General features: G+C 44.7%; 1 non-coding gene across 2 annotated transcripts in view; it reads left to right on the forward strand.

The window, feature by feature from the left end:
• The window catches only part of LOC112077465 (uncharacterized), a 27,854-nt gene that overhangs the window by 1,776 nt on the left and 25,041 nt on the right, over nucleotides 1-1,037 (forward strand). The gene's annotated exons all lie outside the window — the stretch shown is intronic.

The following is a 1,037-nucleotide window of genomic DNA, read 5'->3' on the forward strand; positions in this document are numbered from 1 at the left end:
AGCTGAGTGCTCCCGCAGTATCCCCGAGACTGCAGAGAGGAGGAGGAGGAGGAGGAGGAGGAGGAGGATGAACTTCACTCAACTTTCTAGAGCAGTGGTCACCAACCCGTCGATCACGACTGGTCCATCTCCAAGGCATTCCTTGTCGATCGCCAAACATTTCTGTAAAAAAAAAACAACGATAAAGCGTAGTGTTGCTCATTTTTTTTAAATTATTTTCGGGCTGTTGGCGGTAAGTGTACCCGATTTCCTGTGCGCTAGTAGGCGAACTGTTGCCATTTTGAACACTCATGTGTTTTGAAGGTACAAACTCTGCTTTCCCGGCGGGCCCAAAGAGCAAATCAAGTACACTATAGACCTACCGCTGACCAATCGGATGGCTCACATGACCTCGTCTGCAGTAACGTAGCAGTCATAAAAGATTTAAAAATGTTTAAAAACATGACTAGCGAGAGACTGTCAACGAATACAGCAAAGAGCTGCTGTATTTATGAGTGTGTGCATGTTTAAGTTCTTACTCAGCACTGTCAACACTTTGTATTCAACACTTTTAATAAGACATAAAATGCACGTTCTTCCTATTTGCACTCAGTGCTACAACAAGCACTGCAGCAGTAATGAGAGTATCTATAGGCTTGTGCTGTTATTATTAGAGGCTTGGGTCTTTTTTAATATCGAGGAATATTTCACTTTCCCTGTTCATAGGAATAACAACATGAATTTGTGCATGAGGCAGATATAATGTGGTGCGACTTGAGTTAAGCCATTAGCTGGAAGACTGTGTCTATGGTCAGTGGAGGAAAGGGAGAGCGGAGGGATGTAGAGAGACGGACCCTCAGTCTGCTGCTCTCTCCCTCCGCTGAGACAGACCCTCAGTCTGCTGCTCTCTCCCTCCGCTGAGACGGACCCTCAGTCTGCTGCTCTCTCCCTCTGCTGAGACTGAGTATTAAATGTACAGATCCTTCAGAAAAAGTATTCAGACCCCTTGACTTTCTCCACATTTTGTCACGTTACAGATAATCTCGATTATTATTATC

This window comes from Salvelinus sp. IW2-2015, unplaced genomic scaffold, assembly GCF_002910315.2.
Source record: "Salvelinus sp. IW2-2015 unplaced genomic scaffold, ASM291031v2 Un_scaffold4597, whole genome shotgun sequence".
Lineage (NCBI taxonomy): Eukaryota > Metazoa > Chordata > Actinopteri > Salmoniformes > Salmonidae > Salvelinus > Salvelinus sp. IW2-2015.